Genomic DNA, 19,090 nt, shown 5'->3' on the forward strand with positions numbered 1-19,090 from the left:
GTAATGGTGTTGTTTTATAGTCTTATACACAATGCAGTTAGTTTGTAGTACATTTGCCACAATACAGTTATATGCACCACTTTATATTCCTTTTTATATACGTGCTAAAAAATAAAAGCTCCAAACAGGTATTACTGTCATCTCCAGTTTAAATATTATCTAATTTTAATTTATTTTACTCTCTGAAGGTTAATACCTTTTTGTTGTTATTAGACTAAAATCAAGTAGCAACTTGTAAACAATACACATAATACAAAGAGGGTTTATAGGGGTGGGGGGAATGGGGCACAGGGAGCTGCAGTGAGGTAAAGGGGTCTGCACATGGTCACATTTCAAATAAACTAACGTGCGGGGGGAGTGTCAGGGGGCGGGTACCGTGCAGTCAGGGCTCTGTGAATCATTCACTCTGTCACACACAGTGCTTGGTGCAGGGTTAGTAGATGGTTTGTGAGCTCCAGAACACTTGTTGGAGTGATTGTTTATTAGTGGCAGTGAGTGCTGTGGAGCTGCGTGATTTGCTGTCACTCACTGGACTTGTCTACTGGGAGACAGACTTTGCCCCGGGGAGAGGAGAACAGCCAGCTGTGAGCAGATACACGGTAAGGATCCATTCAGCTTTACATAGGTCAGCAAGGGTATGGAGAGGTCATACACAATTAAAGCTGAGGGTCAAAAAAGACTTCAAGTTGCCCATAGTAACTTTTTTTTATAAAATAAATATTTAAATTGTATTTGATGCTTGATGTAATGTTGCCCCTATAACTGGTATTTCATAATATCGTATACCATTAATTTAAAACACTGGGTGGGTTATCATAGCGATATAAAACCTAAACAAGTATAAAATAAGTATCACATGCATTTCAAAGTACTCTATGGCGGTGAAAAGAAGTAGTTGTGATCTTCTCTTATAGAGCAGCAGCATATAAATCTCTCGTCAAGCAGGGCACTAAATAACTTACTCCCTTGGTAATTGTGTATCTAGTAGTTAGTACACTGGCAAAGTATTTATCTCTTGGTAATTTTATATCTAGTCGTTATTACACTGGTAAAGTGTTTAGCTCTTGGTAATTGTGTATCTAGTAGTTATTACACTGGTACAGTATTTATCTCTTGGTAATTTTATATCTAGTCGTTATTACACTGGTAAAGTGTTTAGCTCTTGGTAATTGTGTATCTAGTAGTTATTACACTGGTAAAGTATTTATCTCTTGGTAATTGTGTACCTAGTAGTTATTACACTGGTAAAGTATTTATCTCTTGGTAATTGTGTACCTAGTAGTTATTACACTGGTAAAGTATTTATCTCTTGGTAATTGTGTACCTAGTAGTTATTACACTGGTACAGTATTTATCTCTTGGTAATTTTATATCTAGTATTTATTACACTGGTAAAGTATTTATCTCTTGGTAATTGTGTACCTAGTAGTTATTACACTGGTAAAGTATTTATCTCTTGGTAATTGTGTACCTAGTAGTTATTACACTGGTAAAGTATTTATCTCTTGATAATTGTATATCTAGTAGTTATTACACTGGTACAGTATTTATCTCTTGGTAATTGTGTACCTAGTAGTTATTACACTGGTAAAGTGTTTAGCTCTTGGTAATTGTGTATCTAGTAGTTATTACACTGGTACAGTATTTATCTCTTGATAATTGTATATCTAGTAGTTATTACACTGGTAAAGTGTTTATCCCTTGGTAATTGTGTACCTAGTAGTTATTACACTGGTAAAGTGTGTATCTCTTGGTAATTGTGTACCTAGTAGTTATTACACTGGTAAAGTGTTTATCCCTTGGTAATTGTGTACCTAGTAGTTATTACACTGGTAAAGTGTGTATCTCTTGGTAATTGTGTACCTAGTAGTTATTACACTGGTACAGTATTTATCTCTTGGTAATTGTGTACCTAGTAGTTATTACACTGGTAAAGTATCTGTATAAAGGTTTTATATGAAGCTATATACAAATCTTCATAGGATTATTTTTTTAAACAAAATGTAAGAGATTTCCAAAATGTGATTATGTTCTATATGCTGGTAAAGTTCTTTGCTATCTATAAATGAACAATATGTAACTAAAGTTTTGAGTGGTAAATTGGTGGTGTTAATGGATACAACTCACTTTTATGCAGTGGAAATGCCTGGATGTGCATACACAGTAATTGCCCTTGTGTATACAATGAGTGCATTGTGTGACTGTGTGTAACCATATATAATATTGAGAACATACTCTTCTGATACACACACACACACGTATGTGTAAGCAGCACTTTTTTCCTTGGATATGTGTATGCACAATTAATTATGTGTATACTGAACTCAATATTTTCAGGCACAATTTCTGTGGTGTGTGAGCACACAGTATATGTGACACACTGCAAGCGGAGCGGCGCGCAGCATGTAGATGCGGCTGTGCGCGCTCAGTGTGTCCTGCCTTTTCATCTCTGTGCACTCTGCTGCGTCAGGTCGTGTAGCTGAGCGCTCAGAGATGAAATATCTGAACTTCAGAAGCGACGCAGAGCAACTGTTTCGCCTTGCGCCGCATCGCTTGCAGTGTGTCACAGCCATTAGAGTAGCATTTGATGTGTAAACATTTTGTCTTTCTGATTTTTGTATTTAGCAGGTTCTCATTTGATGTTTCAAAAACAGCATATTAGCAAAATAATTTTTGCGATATTTAGGATACAGCGATTAACTTGTGAATATAGCAATAGCGGTTATTCTGATATTTATACCTTTAATCCTTTTGTGGATTTGGTTCAGTTAGTTTTTTTTTTTTTTTTTTTAACTTTAAAGCATCTTTTGATACTTTATATGTACAGAAGTATATCTGTCAATACAAAGTATTTTTTTTTTTTTTTAAGGCTTTAAAGCGGCGATCGATTGAATCAAATAAAGGAGCTTTCTACATGAAGTATCTTATTTGTTTCAATAGTAAATCCTAGCATTCAGAAAACGCTAGGATTTACTTTCACTTTAAATGGATTTGAAACCCAATGTTTTTCTTTCATGATTCAGATAGGGCATGCAATTTTAAGCAATGTTCTAATTTTCTCCTATTATCAAATTTTCTTTGTTCTCTTAGTATCTTTATTTGAAAAACCAAGAATGTAAGCAGCTGGCCATTTTTTGGTTCAGAACCCTGGGTAGAGCTTGCTGATTGGTGGGTACATTTAGCCAGCAATCAGCAAACACTACCCAGGTTCTGAACCAAAAATGGGCCAGCTCCTACGCATACATTCTTGGTTTTTCAAATAAAGATACCAAGAGCACAAAGAAAATTTGATAGGAATAAATTGGAAAGTTGTTTAAAATTGCATGCTCTATCTGAATCGTGAAAGTTTACTAGACTATCCCTTTTTATGTGTTTTAAACTCTATGGATCATTTAGGTGGCTTGTACACACACAACTAGCATGTGTATATATTAGTCAACATATATACATTTCTTCCCTGGCACCTAGAAATTGTGTGACTAGCTCCAAAATATTCTGTCTGGCTCTGTATACGAGTCAATATTAACATGCTCAATAGTACATTTTTAATTTGACTAGATAAAGTTTTCCAATAGATTTTAATTTGCAGAGAAAAGTTATTGCATACACCGGTATGCTGTTTGCCAGCACATCTGATAATCTTGCATGACATCACCTCTGTCATCTGGAACACGAGTGTGCAAAAGAATGGCTGATAACTTTTCTCAGAAGCCTACAAAGTGTATTATGAAAAAATGTTTCTTGTTAAACTGGAAATGCAGTAAGGATGCATATCAAATTAGACTTTTATGTCCTTTCATATTTGTCTGTTTCTATACAAACAGGAAGCAACTCAGACTTTAAATATTTCTCTTGACGTCTATATATGTATGTGATCCTTAAAGGGGCATGAAACTTATTCATCCAGAGCATGCACTTTTAAACAACTTTCCAGTTTACTTCTATGATCAATTTTTCTTTCATTCTCTTGATATTCTTTATTGAAGGAGCAGTAATGCACTACTGGGAGATAGCTGAACACATCTGTAAGCCAATGGCAAGAGGTGTGTGTGTGTATATACAGCCACCAACCAGCATCTAGCTCTTCGCTCCTAAACCTACCTAGGTAATCTTTACCACACAGATATCAAGAGAACAAACCAAATGATATAAAAGAGGTAAAATGGAAAAGCTGTTTTGAATGTTATGCTCTATCTGAATTGTGAAAAAACAATTGTGGGCTTCATGTTCCTTTAAATATTATTTTTGTTGTAATGATTGCAGTGCATAGATATTTGACAGATCTATGAGCACTTAGTGTGTTTTGAAAATGTTTCCTCTAGACCTATGTAGGTCCAGACATAACACTCAGATTTCAAACCAGTAGCAACAAAATGTTATCCAGATATAAAATGCCTATCCTCACACTTGTACAATACAAAGGTATCGGGGATATGTCAAGGCACTCTACCTGAATACATGCTTATAATGCACATATCCAGGTTATCTGTGGGACTTAAGCAGGTAACTTAATGCCAGTGATATCTGATTACCTTTATTTACAACAGCTGTCACAAATACCATTACTCGGTAAAATAGGAAGTGACTTTCCCATGTTGGAGAAGCCTGGTATATTTGTTTTTCAGAAAGTCCTCTGTGAACAGGAATCTTGAGTGCCTTATTGATGGAAATACTGTTCTGTTTAATATTTTGTTTCTTTATTGCATATGTTAAAAACTGTCTATACATGATGAGGCCTATGTATCATACGTCTTGCGGACCTGATCTGACAGTGCGGAGCAGGTCCGCAAGACCTCGCTGAATGCGGAGAGCAATACGCTCTCCGTATTCAGCATTGCACCAGCAGCTCACAAGAGTAGACTCGTCGCCAATCGGCCGCCATCAAGGGGGTGTCAATCAACCCGATCGTACTTGATCGGGTTGAATTCCAGCGATTCCTATTCGCCTCATCAGAGCAGGCGGACAGGGTTATGGAGCAGCGGTCTTTAGACCGCTGTTCCATAACTTGTGTTTCTGGCGAGTCTTCAGGCTCAGGCCCTCAAGCTCCGTACGGAGCTTGATAAATGGGCCTCAATATCTGCTAGATAATTAGTGCTATAGAGACACCACTCAATTGCTTTTGAAAAATGTTTTTGTGCTGAATAAATCTAGTTTTATTTTGTCCAGGTGTGTCCTTTCCAACAACATATTTGTGGGTGTCATATTCATGGAGAATTTTAAGTGATGCATTAAAGGGGCATAAAACACCCCTAGATTTGGCCAACATTTTGTATTTTTCCCATGCTCTGGTAAGGCAAAATATCAAGAATTGTAACCTAGGCGTTCTTCAAAATGGTATAGGCTTTAATTGCTTCTCTAGGGAGTGTGGACAAGCACAATTTTTTTTACACAAAAGCAAGAGGTATTCAATGACCCTGTAATGCATCCCTCTCTTCAGTACTGTATTATAGGGACTTTGTTTCGTTCATTTTTATCCAGTTCACCAACTACTGCATCTCGTGCATTAATGACCATCTGGTTTTACAGCCAGAGGCTTTATTGCACAGGGCATTATTCTCAGTGGGACCCCCCTATGCTTGGTGCTCTGGGGGGAGAGAGACTAAAGATCTCCCTTTAAAAACAATGCCTTACGCTGCATCCACCTCAGCCATTTTTAAAACGGCAGAAACAAAAATTATCTCCCAAAATCTATCACTACTTGAAGAATTGGATATGAATGCATGCTTCTGTTTCTGGCTAGATGACTATAGAAATTTGTGTCTGTATGGCTTGAAGAAAATAGTGTTTTTACTAGGGAAGATACTTTAAAGGGCTTTAAAAGTAAAAAAAATGACATCCTGTAATTTGTAAGAACATGTGATTTTACGACCAGCAACCCTGCATCTCTGTGTTTAACCCTCATAGAGGGGTTATACACACAGTAGACGTACCGCTCTAGACACACAGAGCTGGTCCCAAATCAACCACGCTAGTTTAACATGTGACAAGTGCTGCTGATTCTGCTGTACTTCTACTATGTGTTTAACCCATTTGTAGGGGTTAAACACAGGGATGCAGGGTTGCTAGTCTTAAAATGAGCTTCTCTACTGAATTAGAGCTGAAGCCAGAGACAGATGTGTGGCAGGGTTAGGTTTGTTAATCTTACTATGTACTTTCTCTATTTGGTAGAATTTAAAAGCTCTTAAATCAATATTAAACTCTAAATACATTTTCTAAGCACATTATTGAGGTTATAACCCATGCTACAATGTTGAAATCTAGCTTTTCACTGCATTCCGATGCTGACATTTTTTAACATGTACAGCAACTCTCCTTCAGATACCTGCAGAGAAGCTTAGGTTCCAAAATGGCGGCACCCATGATTAGATGGAAGTGCATGAAATGTATTTAGTGTTTAATGTCCCTTTTTAATTTTCACACAATAAAGGAAGTTACAATAAATAATACATGTATACTGAAAAATTGTTTTTCTTCACATAATTAAACTTCTGAGTGTTTACTGTCCCTTAAACAAAAGAGAATTTATTTCAGAAATCTTTAAATAAGACGCCCTGTTAGCTAAATAAACAAGACCCGAAAGAGTAACATAATAGTAAATGTGCTTCCCAGGAAGGGTGTGTTTACATCGAAACGTCTGCCAGCATGGGTGGTAATGGTTAATAGATTGGTGAAACCAGGTTATCCTGAAATAGAAATGTATTCTTTACATTGTGGCTATTGTTAGTAATAGTAAGTAAATAATTATTTATTGTAATCAATCTATTTATTTTTGCATGTGGCTTATACATACATTGAAAAGCTTTGTAAACGGCAGAACTAAACATTCTACCTTATTTATATGTTGTAAACCCTGCCCTTTTGGTTATGTATCATCTCTCAATGCTTTGTCACAGATTTTACTTATAGTTTGTGTATAGAAACAATGTGTCAGACTTACACCACAGAGGCAAACAATCCCGACCCCACTCTGCAAATCGCCCTTATATAAAGGGTCACAGTTCATCCGTTATACTGGTGCAAGTACAGACCTTCAACTGTTAGTCCAATATGTGTAAAACACTATGTAAATGGCAATATGTCAGCATGTATATATTTTAAAAGGAAAAAGTAGGAGGTTTTTTTCTTTTAACCAATGAGAATAGTTTCCCTGGCTTTAAAATAAGGTAGAGCACACAGGTGAGATAGGGTCTATGATTAAGGCTAACGCCAAAATGCGTAAGACCGCATAACAGCCTATTTTTGAGCTACGAGGTGGATTGATTGTTTTTTGTCTTTTTAATATGGAAATAAAGTCTTGTTAATTTTTAAAGATCTGTTGCAGCTTATCTTTTTTGTGAAAGGCACTTATAGTTTGCTGCTACTTACAAAATACAGAGGTTAAGCCACTTCCTTAAAGGCAATTACTCTTTCAATTATTCATCAATATGTCTGTAGTACCACACTATGTGTTTAGAATAATATACATTTGTAAAGTGAATCATTTCTTGTATACCAGAATTTGTGTGATCTGTTATTCTGCTGGCATATAAATAAATATACGTCCTATCACAGTGATTGTATGTTCGGTAGAAAGAAGTTTCGGATTTATTAGTGTGAAAGTGCAATGCATAAAGATCTGCGAAAATCCAGATCCTTTTTATGTTGCACTTTCAGAGTTCTCCACAGAAAATTTTGCCAGCTGGGCTGCATTATAATGTAGCCGGTGGGGGCATTTTAATATTTTCTAATATTATAAAATTTCTTTCTATCTTAAGCACAAATTAATTTGACATAAATGTATTTAATGGTCATTTGTGCAATAAATATTATTAATCTTTTAATATTAGCTAATTTTAGCTTAATATTGGCTAACGTTTTAGCCGGGTGCTTAGTAAAATCAGCAGGGTGGTGCACCCATTTAAAAGGTCCTTGGGAGAACACTGACTTTCGAACTAATAAACCTGGTGTCCAAAATACCCGAATGCAGCTACCCACGGCCATATTGGCATTCATTTATATAACAAATTACAAAATACATATGACTGTCAGCATTATATAATAGCTACTCAAAAGCACCTGACACTCATCCCTTCAGGTACAGACAGGTATCCATCCTGTTTATGCAAAACTGTCAAACAGGGAAATCAGGTAGAATTGGAAGGTTAGGGAAATTATGTTTTATTTCACCTTATGACTATTCAAATCATTGCCAAGAATTGCTTCGCTTACACAGCAAAGCAGTCAGGCTCTGCAAACCGCTAGAAAACCCTTTCATGGCCTTATACCCTTCTGGCAGGGGAAGGGTTACAAAGGAAGTGGTTAAACTGACATTTTTAAAACAGGGCAAGATAAGCCCCTAAAGGCTTGTCCTCCGCTTCTAAGATCAAAGTTCTGCTTGCACTGGCTGTAGACACAAGGCAGAATGGTTGTTCATTAGCAAACTGACATGAAATATAGAAATAGATACAATTATAATGTAACCAGAAATCTTCAAACTTCCCAGCTTCATTCCCCCCACTCCAGTAAAAATATAGAATTGAAGACACCTGTTCTTTATCTTTTCCTTGTTAGCATTTGTTTGCGTTGTGCAGTGAGGATTGGGTTTGCTTGAATGTGAGAGGGTTAACTAATTCCTTACAGTAGTAGTAAATAATTTATTGTGAGTGAGACTCGCTCTATACAGACAGACTGGTGTGCCATATAATTCATAGACCACCTGACCACACGGCTTTAAAAGGACAAATGTTGCTAACATGTTTAATAATGCATAAAAAAGAAAAGCAATTATATGTATGTATAAGAAAATATATAAAACACTGTTTAAATGAGCTTTATAAAATTTAAATTTGATAAAACCCAGGTGCCAAAAAAACCTTGGCTCTTAAGTTATTTTACTTTTATCACCTGATTTTGATATTCACATAGATCAAATACATACATCAGGGCTTGACAAACCCAGGCACCAGGGATACACTGTCACCTGCACCAGCTTAATGCCCCCCCATCAGCAAATTCAGTTTTGGTGATCTCTATAAGATTAAAGCAGAGTTTAGAGACATCAGAGGGTGTTTAACAAATGTTTACAGTACACACTGCATGTCTTTGCATTTTTATTTGTTTTTTATTCATAAAACTTCTCCCTGCTTCAATTACTATGGAAAGTACCCAGGAATAATATTTACAAAAAGTTTTAATCACTTTGGTATTCACCTGAAGAACATAAGGAATTTGTACTGTTTTGTACTACAATGCCAGCTGGGTAGGGACAGCTGCTGGGCACATTCTTTTACCTTGTAGTCAGGGCAACCTTAGGGGGCACCTTGGTTATATCTACGAACTCAAAGGAACTGTATTTTACTGCAAAAGTTAGCAAAATATAGTGTTCTCTACAGAAATGTTTGACAGCCTGGTGACATTATGAAGTAGCTGGGTGAGGGCACTGTAATACCTATCACTATTATAACAGTTTCTGTTAGTTATAAATGCTACTTAAAGGGACACAGAGCATACAATTTTTAAACAGCTTTCCAGTTTAATTGAATTATCAAATTGGCTTCATTCACTTGGTATCCTTTGTTGAAGGAGCAGCACTGCACTACTTGGAACTAGCTGAACACATCTAGTGAGCCAATAACAAGGCATATATGTGTAGCCACCAATCAGCAGCTAGATCCCAGAAGTATATTGCTGCTTCTGAGCCTACTTGGGTATTCAACAAAGGCTACCAAATAAACAACGCAAATTAGATAATAGAAGTAAATTGGAAAGTTGTTTAAAATGATATGCTCTGTATTATGAAAGAAAATATTTCAGTTTCATGTCCCTTTAAGGTTGCCAAAGCCCATTTTAATTGCTTCATTTGATATAAATTGATTTAATGTTAAAGGGGCAGGAAACCCCAAAATGTCCTGTCATGATTTGGATAGAGCATCCAATTTTAAAAAACTTTCCAATTTACTTCTATTATCTACTTTACTTCATTTTCTTGTTATCCTTTGCTGAAGGAGCATTATTGCACTATTGGCAGCAAAATGAACATATCTAGTTAGCCAATCACAAGAGACAAATACATTTGTATTAATCATTTTATATTATATTTGTATGCCGGGTTTTATAAAGCAGATAAGAACAAGTAAATACCAATACAGGTACAAACCCCCAAATCAGTAATTCCAAAATCCAGAATTATTCTGAAATACAGACTTTTTTTTTATTTTTTTATTAATATTATTAAAAATTACCATTTTTTCCTGACAGTAAGTCACAATCTTCTCTGTCTGCATCTTTGGTTTGTTTGGTTTTTCTGCTCAAAACTGCAAATTATAGTCTATATTTATTTAAAACAACAACTATTAACCTTTTCATTACAGTGCTATCTTTCTGACAAGATTATCAAAAATGTTCTAAAACTGCATTTACTTTGCATGTATAAGCTGTATTATGACATGTAAATATTGCATTACTTAAAGGGACACTGAACCCACATTTTTTTTCTTTTGTGATTCAGCATGCAATTTTAAGGAACTTTCTAATTTACTCCTATTATCAAATTTTCTTCATTCTCTTGGCATTTTTATTTGAAAAGTAAGAATGTAAGTTTAGATGCTGGCCCATTTTTTGTGAACAACCTGGGTTGTTCTTGCTGATTGGCTGATTCATTTAACCGACCAATAAACAAGTGCTGTCCAGGGTTCTGAACCAGAAAATAGCTTAGATGCCTTCTTTTCCAAATAAAGATAGCAAGAGAACAAAGAAAAATTGATAATAGGAGTAAATTATAAAGTTGATTAAAATTGCATGAGCTATCTGAATCACGAAAGAAAAAATTTGGGTTCAGTGTCCCTTTAACCCCTTAATGTTGAAGACAGATGTTTAGCATTGGAACGAAGTTGCTTGAAATAGGAAATCGCTCAAATCGTTGATGTGATCACGTGATTTCAAGGCTGGGATCAGATCATGGGGGACTGCCTATGCTGCTACGCACTCACCCAAGTCTGATTTTTCATTCCCGGAAAGGAGGAGGCTGCAGGACGCCATATAAGGTAGAACTTTCCATCTCATCCTAACGGAGTTAAAGCCCAGTGCTGTTAGGAAGGCATGGAATGTCCGAACGGCGTGAAGGGGTTTATGATATTGTTGTTTACACTTGGTCCCATTTTACAGATGCAAATATTCTGAAATCCAAACCTTTTCTGGTCCCAAGCTGTTTGGATAAAGGGTTTTGTTCCTTTTACCTAGAAACTCATTGTTCTTAAAGTGAAAGTCAGTACTAGCATTTTACAAACGGCAGCCCACGGCAAAAACATTTTTTGCTAAGAGGTGACATTGTCACCTCTTAGCCAATAGCCGTGTGCTAAATACAGCTTGGCGCCCTTGGGAGCCGGATTTACTGCACGGCTATTGGCTAAGAGGGGAAAACGTCACCTCTTGGCAAAAAATTTTTTTTTGCCGTGGGCTGCTGTAGCAGCTAAGAGCAGCGATCGATTGAAACAAATAAAGGAGCTTTCTACATGAAGTATCTTCTAGTTCATGAATGAAAGTGCCCTTTGTTTGTTTCAATAGTCAATCCTAGCATTTGTAAAATGCTAGGATTTACTTTCACTTTAATGTTACAGGGGCTAAGTTAGTAAAACACAGGGGTTTTATTACTGCCCTGTCTGTTACCTGTGTAAAGATTGTAAAAAATATATTTTACTGCCATTAAAGGGATAGAAAGATTAAAACTGAATGTGCATGGGTGCATTCATCAGCAAAAAAATATTTTAGTAAAAGTTATTACTGTTTTTTTTTTCTTCTTCTCTGCAGCATACCCACATATCCTGGGAGGACCCATGCACCAGTATTCAAATATCATGCTGTCTGTGGTGTGTATTGCTTCTGAAGACATAGATTGTGTCATACGAGCCACTGCTAACTCTCTTAGAAGGTATGGTGTCTGAATACTGTTGCACAGGTCTTCACAGGGTATGTGCGTATGCTACAAAGAAACTTTTATAATAGAAGCATTTTTTTCTAATGTATATGCTAAATCATGTCTGCCCTGCATCGCTAAATGCAGACAGCATACACTGTCGGCATTTAACATTGCACAAGAATTTCTTGTGAAATGCTTGTGTAATGCCGCCCTCTGCAGATTTGCGGCCGCTAGCAGGGGGTGTCAATCATCCGGATCGGGAGGATTTCTGTCCGCCATCTAAAAGGTGCCGGACAAGTTAAGGAGCAGCGGTCTTGCGACTGCTGCTTCTTAATTTTCCAGATTGCCGGAAACTTCGGGCAGATTTAGCAGCATCTGCTGAGTATTAAATCCGCCTCTATGTGTGTGTTACCAGCTGCCAAGGGGTTGGGGTATAAAATTACTGTACTGTGCATATTACTAGCAGCCAGAGTGTAAAACCATGTTTTTTTTTCCCCCTTTTTTATTTTATTTATTTGTTGCTACAGCTAAAGGTATAAATATCACTGCTTATTTGTGAAGACTATATATGACAAGGCTTAGGTCAGAATTGGTGTAAGACCTCACTTTGAGTTGGGGCCATTGCATGACTCCACCGACCTCCCTTCCCCTGCCTGTTGTGTAAAAAATAATAGGGTTAAACAATGATTTACAGTCTTAGCATAATAGAGCAGAATGATAACTGGATAACACTGCTAGAACAAAATACACAATACAGGTGGGATGATATGTATTGCAGAGCAGGACAATATGTGCATACAATGAGATGGTGACATTACCTGCAAGTGTTGACACACATACCTAAAGGGTTTGGCAGAGCTGAATATGGTTTCTTTATTTTTGTGTTGCCGCTGTCATTCTGGAACATGTTTTGTAATAGTGTCTGATAAAACAATACCAGTTTGTGTAATGAGAGGCTGGCACTACTGCTTCTGTGTGTGCCACAGTAAACAGACTGATGGGAGAGCTTAGCAGGGCTTGTGGTATCCTTGTATGTCTGAAAGCGCAGCCGTTCTGTACTGGCAGGCACAGGGTTAAGAGCTGTAGCGTATGTAGCATTTGCGTGATGTAGTTACTAAGAGTTGAACAAATATGTAACGTAAACAGAGGGGACAGGTTTGTGCAATAGTGTCAGGGACGCTCTTGTAGTAAACGCCATAACTTCCAGGATGTCCAGTTGTTCTGTTGATAGGAAATAAAAAAAATAAAAAACTGTGTTTAAAGGGATTTTCATTTTCCATTGTTTTGTATACAAAATAGTGCAATTTAAATTTTACTACTTTTTTGCTTAATGGAAAGTGATGAAAAAAAATAATAATAAAACGTTTGCTTGTGGAGTGTGTGGCTGACCATAATAGAGCACTCGCTGGAATGAGTTGTACGGATCATGCATTTCCTGTTAATTTCAAAGAATATTGAAACCACTTTATAACTTAACATTTTTATGCAACAAAGTAGTTTATAAATATTGCTCCTTTATATGCACAAAAAATTATTGTTCCCAATAAAAGGAACATTACATTCATTAAAAAAATACCTAACAGTCAGCAGTGCTAGTCCAATCTACTTCCTGATACATAAATGTTATCAAATCAGACCAATGTCCCTGTAGTTCCCTTCACAAAAGCAGGTTCCAGCAACTCACCAATTTCTTTTGCATGTACAAATGTTTTTCTTTATTGGAATATAAAGATCATAGCCAATATGGCGACGTTTCGAACTTTCAATTAGGGCTGGAATGGGAATAAAAAGCAGCCCTGGAAAAAATTGGAAGGCCAGCCCTATTTTCCGTTAAAGGGACAGTCTACCTTAGAATTGTTATAATTTTTTAAAAGATAAATAATCCCTTTATTACCCATTCCCCAGTTTTGCATAACCAACACAGTTCTATTAATACACTTTTTACCTCTGTGATTACCTTGTATCTAGGAACCTTCTTCCAGCCCCCTGATCACATGACTGTGACAGTTTATTATCTATTGTCTTAAATTTAGCATTGTTTTGTGCTAAATCTTAAATAACCCCCTGTGCCTGTACACAGTGTTATCTATATGGCCCACGTGTACTTTCTGTCTCTTTGTGTTGAAAAGAGATTTAAAAAGCATGTGATAAGAGGCAGCCCTCAAAGGCTTAGAAATTAGCATATGAGTCTACCTATGTTTAGTTTAAACTAAGAATACCAAGAGAAAAAAGCAAATTTGATGATAAAAGTAAATTGGAAAGTTGATTAAAATTAAAAGTCCTATCTGAATAATGAAAGTTTAATTTATACTAGACTGTCCCTTTAAGTCTGTCTTTTTTTTTTTTTTTTTTTTTTTCTGGAATAAACCTTTCCCCAATATTATTTTCAGAATTAAATTTTATATTAGTTTTTAAAAAAAATTAAAAATTTGCAGATTGTCTAGGAAATTAACCTTTCAAGAAAAGAGGTGATACAGCTGCACCATCCACAGCTGCTGTGGCCCACTAGGAAATCTCCTGGCGTCCTGGTAGCCCAAAACAGCCTTGTTATCAACCCTTACTTATGGCATGAGTAGGGTTTATTAGCACCAAACGTTGCCATGTTGGCTTTGGTATTTATGTTTCAATAAAGATAAACTCGCATATTGATGTTGGAATTTGTTTATTTGGATATCCATTAGTTCCGTTGTCAGCTTCACGACTAAATCTAAACTCCGATTGTTATTCCTGGCCCTGAAGCCCCTCTCTGCTGTGACCCCAAATCAGCCCCACTGTCAACCACATACATGAATCAGACTTCAGCTCAGGCCTACGACTAACAGAGTCACATGCATGAATCAGACTTCAGCTCAGGCCTACGACTAGCAGAGTCACATGCATGAATCAGACTTCAGCTCAGGCCTACGACTAGCAGAGTCACATACATGAATCAGACTTCAGCTCAGGCCTACGACTAACAGAGTCACATACATGAATCAGACTTCAGCTCAGGCCTACGACTAGCAGAGTCACATGCATGAATCAGACTTCAGCTCAGGCCTACGACTAACAGAGTCACATACATGAATCAGACTTCAGCTCAGGCCTACGACTAGCAGAGTCACATGCATGAATCAGACTTCAGCTCAGGCCTACGACTAGCAGAGTCACATACATGAATCAGACTTCAGCTCAGGCCTACGACTAACAGAGTCACATACATGAATCAGACTTCAGCTCAGGCCTACGACTAGCAGAGTCACATGCATGAATCAGACTTCAGCTCAGGCCTACGACTAACAGAGTCACATACATGAATCAGACTTCAGCTCAGGCCTACGACTAACAGAGTCACATACATGAATCAGACTTCAGCTCAGGCCTACGACTAACAGAGTCACATACATGAATCAGACTTCAGCTCAGGCCTACGACTAACAGAGTCACATACATGAATCAGACTTCAGCTCAGGCCTACGACTAACAGAGTCACATACATGAATCAGACTTCAGCTCAGGCCTACGACTAACAGAGTCACATGCATGAATCGGACCTCTGATCAATACCCATGGTCTCTGTCAGCTGCATACCCTTATCCGACCTCAGATCAAAACCGTAGCCCTTTAGCTATATGTCCACATCAAACATATCAGCAGACCCATGGCACTGTGTGTGTATATGTATATATATGTATGTGTATATATATATGTCATTGGCTCACCCATGTGTTAAGTTAGAAACCAGTAGTGCATTGCTGCTCCTTCAACAAATTATACCAAGACAATGAACCAAATTAGATAATAGAAGTAAACTAGAAAGTTGTTTAAGATGGTATTTTCTATCTGAATCATTAAAGGAAATCTTTGGGTTTCATGTCCCCTTTTAATGCTGCTTCTGTCTGCTCTGGATTTGGGGATTTATAAAGTCCACAATCCCATTTTAATGTCCTTTTTTCTGCTTTTATTTACTGTATCTTAAGGGCATTTTTATTAAAAATGATTAAAGGTGTTTTTTTTTTTTGTTTTTTTTTTTTTTTAATTGTCTTTTTTTCATAAACTATATATTTTTTTATGCTTCAAGATATGAATATAATGTGCATCAAAATAACTGTTTCTTATAGGCCAGTAAGCAATGTGTTCCTGTACAGATCATTGGAAATTATTAACGGCAAAAAATCTTAACTCATGCGCCGCTGTATATGTGAACTGGTTAATCGATTGTTCTGTATTTTTACCAATCAGAATTTACAAATCGATTTATCTGGAGGCCAACCCAGATATAAAAAAGTCCTACGGTATTAGCAATCGTACAATACCAAACAATTCATGTACAAAATGTATAGTATGTACCAATATAAAGTAAAATTGGTTTTAGCTTTAGAGTCACAGTCATGTATTTTGTGTTGTGTTTAATTTAAATCGTTGTCCAAAACAATTCCCACAAAGAGAAAAAAAACTAGTACTTGCTGGCAATTATGACTGGGATTACTTTGGCACTGTTTTAATGTACACTGAATAAAGGTTATGTTTTATTCCTCAGTTGACGCACTCTGGACTTTCTTTCTTTGAAAATTATGTTGTGGATAAAATAAACAGTAAAAAAATATCTGTTTTATAAAGGACAACATCTTAAAGGGACAGTCAACACCAGAATTTTTGTTGTTTAAAAAGAAAGATAAAAAAAAAAAGAAAGATAATCCCTTTATTACCCATTCCCCAGTTTTGCATAACCAACACAGTTATAATAATACACGTTTTACCTCTGTAATTAACTTGTATCTAAGCTTCTGCTGACTGCCCCCTTATTTCAGTTCTTTTGACAGACATGCAGTTTAGCAATCAGTGCTCAGTCCTAAGTCACTTTACGTGCATGAGCTCAATGTTATCTATATGAAACGTGAACTAATGCCCTCTAGTGGTCAAAATGTATTCAGATTAGAGGCAGTCTTCAAGGTCTAAGAAATTAGCATATGAACCTCCTAGTTTTAGCTTTCAACTAAGAATACCAAGAAAACAAAGCAAAATTGGTGATAAAAGTAAATTGGGAAGTTGTTTAAAATTGCATGCCCTATTTAAAACATGAAAGTTTTTTTTGGACTTGACTGTCCCTTTAAGTTTTATAAGGAAACGCCTAGATTACATTTTAGCTGTAGTATGCATAATGCAGTGAATTTTGATCTTGGATGTACAAATAAACAGCCAGTGGGCTATTTTCTCTATAATGGCTATGATTTGTAGAACATAAGTAATCAGGTTGCTAAATACCTAGTTTGTAACACTAATTCTTGCGTAAGTATTCAGCTGTTTTATTATACTGATGTGTAAGACTGTGACTCACAAATTGTATGTCTGTGTGCAGGTGCGTGAGGCGAGATGTCGTGAGTTTATGGATGATCTGGTGCGCTCGTTACAAAGCAGAGTTCACCTCTCACGTTTGCCTGTTCTATCTGGTTATTTTGCTTTCAGTCTGCTGACAGAATTTTCTGTCTCTTACATTTCAATTAGGGAATACTTTGATTTAAGGAGTAATTGTCACCATCGCTGTGGTAAACCATCATGAACATTACCAGGTGATGTCACCATGGCGAAGCGCCTAGTTTCAGACCAAAAACAAAAGTTTCTCATTTTTAGTTGCCAGTTATTATTGAATAATATAAAATCCTAAAATTTTGGTGTTTTGGTGGGCTAATCCTAAATGTGGAACTATGCTGTTTCTGTGTACGCCATGCGGAAACTGCAGCTGATTCAGTCACCAGTGCTATTAGCATGACTCAGCTGTGTAACTAGTGGTGGTGATTGAATTAGCAGTTAGTTTTCGTTCTGGAGCAGCAGAACTCTGGATCCAAAGCAGTACTTCTACTATGTGTTTAACCCATTTGTGGAGTTAAATACATAAAGGGGTAGAGTTGATAGTCTTAAAGTGAAGGTAAAGTTACCTTGATGTAGAACTTTAATAATATTCGTTCCTCAAAATGAATATGAGTTTCATTCATATTTTTTTCTAATTTTGAGTCTAAATTAAGTTATCACTGTTTGTTTTTACTCACGTTTTCTTGGTCCGCAAATTCAACCCGTTTTTTTTTCTTTTTTCTATGTTGGTCACGTTTTTTGATTAACCTATTCAAAATTTGTCCGTCAAAGTACGTCATCCGCCTCCTGGATGATCTGTGCATGCGCTATGATTTAGTTCTTAATCTTGGAATCGATGCGCGCTCCCGTTTCGCGCATGCCTATTGGTATTATGTTGGAATTCACATAATATGTAATAGGCTTCCTAAACATGGCTCCAATCATGATGGCTCCAATACGATTAGCCAATTACCGCATGCGCAGCAGAGATAGAAATCGCAGATTTGGGCAGGCGCAGTTCAATGGAGCATCGTGAACACACTTTGGAGACAGCTCTATACGTCAGACTAGAGAATAAGAACATAGCGGTTGGGAGGAGTCAAAATAGGAACTGTAGGGAATTATAGATATCTTTTAATTCATAAATATACAAGAAATTGGGGAAATATACTTGGCGATTAGCTTATTGAAGTATTGACAAATTCATTAGTGTATTCATTATGTAAAAACTTTACCTTCACTTTAAAATAACATGTTCTAATGAATTAGAGCATGTCCTCTTCTTTTTTTTTTTTTTTTTACTATAATGACCACTATAATTTAGCCACCAATCAGCAAGCGCTACCCAGGTGCTGAACCAAAGATGGGCCGGCTCGTAATCTTATAGTCCTGCTTTTTCAAATAAAGATACCAAGAGAATGAAGAAAATTTGATAATAGGAGTAAATTAGAAAGTTGCTTACAATTGCATGCTCTATCTGAATCATGACAGAAAAAAATTGGGTTCTGTGTCCCTTTTAAATTTAAATTAACATGTTCATAAAAATATATGGATGTACTATTTGTTGATAGCGGTGGATTAATAAAAAGGACATGGAATACTTATCTGCTTTCAAATGTTAGCTTTTGTAATTGAACTGGATGAAAATCTATAGGCTGCAAACTTTGAAGATGTTTACTAGTTGACCGAAATTAGTTTAAAAATAGGGTTTGCACCTCACCCTCTCCAGATAATTTGCCGGACACTACACCCATGATATAGTAATATGTTTTATTTAGCATCTCTCATGGTTAATTAATATGTGAGCACTGTAACAGCTGAGTGCATGTGGCATTCATACTTCACAAAACAAGGGTGACAAAAGTCCTT

The 19,090-nt window shown here is 36.5% G+C and overlaps 1 protein-coding gene across 1 annotated transcript in view; it reads left to right on the plus strand.

Moving 5' to 3' along the window:
- Nucleotides 1-404: 404 nt before the first annotated feature.
- The window catches only part of PHLDB3 (pleckstrin homology like domain family B member 3), a 147,092-nt gene continuing 128,406 nt past the window's right edge, over nt 405-19,090 (plus strand). Inside the window, 1 exon segment of the mRNA XM_053691087.1 lies at nt 405-599. The gene's annotated coding sequence lies outside the window, so the exon portion shown is untranslated.

This window comes from Bombina bombina, chromosome 8 (assembly GCF_027579735.1).
Source record: "Bombina bombina isolate aBomBom1 chromosome 8, aBomBom1.pri, whole genome shotgun sequence".
In the NCBI taxonomy this organism is placed as follows: domain Eukaryota; kingdom Metazoa; phylum Chordata; class Amphibia; order Anura; family Bombinatoridae; genus Bombina; species Bombina bombina.